Source organism: Penaeus monodon, chromosome 28, assembly GCF_015228065.2.
Source record: "Penaeus monodon isolate SGIC_2016 chromosome 28, NSTDA_Pmon_1, whole genome shotgun sequence".
NCBI lineage: Eukaryota > Metazoa > Arthropoda > Malacostraca > Decapoda > Penaeidae > Penaeus > Penaeus monodon.
In genome coordinates, this window is record NC_051413.1 from 33,067,998 (window position 1) to 33,068,730 (window position 733).

Below are 733 nucleotides of genomic sequence, written 5' to 3' on the forward strand. Positions count from 1 at the left end.
ACCAATACTCGAGACCAGGGGGGGGGGGGCGGAGAGGGGATAAGCATAAAGACAAAATAAAGGTAGAAACCTATAGAAAAAAAAAAAATACAAAAGAGACACCTTAAAAAAAGAAACCGAAAAAGAAAATCCGAAGAAAAAGAAACGAAAAGAAAAGAGAGGGAAAATAGGCGGCCTAAGTAGACCCCCCCCCCCGCCTTGCCTCGAGCCTAAGCCTATTACGAGGCCATTAAATATCGACACCGGTAAGCGAATCGCAAATACTTGACATTTGTAACCCGGGGAAATAGCGTGGCAAACTGGAGGGGGAACAGAGGAAGGAGGGAGGAGAAGAAAGAAGAAAATAGAAGAGGGGGAAAGGTGGATGAGGGAGAAGAAATTAAGAAAATTTTAAAAAAAGGAAGAGAGCAGGGAAGGAGGGAGGAAACGAAATGAGAAAGGGGAAGAGAAAACGGAAGGAAAAGAAAGGGGAAGAAGGGAAACGGGGAGACGAAGAGAAGAAAGGGAAAGGAAAAGTAGTGAGGAAGCAAGCGAGAACGAGAGAAAAGGAGAGAAACGGAAAGGAGAAAGAGCAATAATAATTTAAAAAAAACATGGAAAGGAAAGGAACGAAGATAAACAAAGCGTCGGAGATGAAGAAAAACGTTATAGAGATGACAACATACTAACACACTAACCCAACATCTAAACAGAAACGCCTGCGAGAAAAGAATGACCTAACAAAATCTTCAGG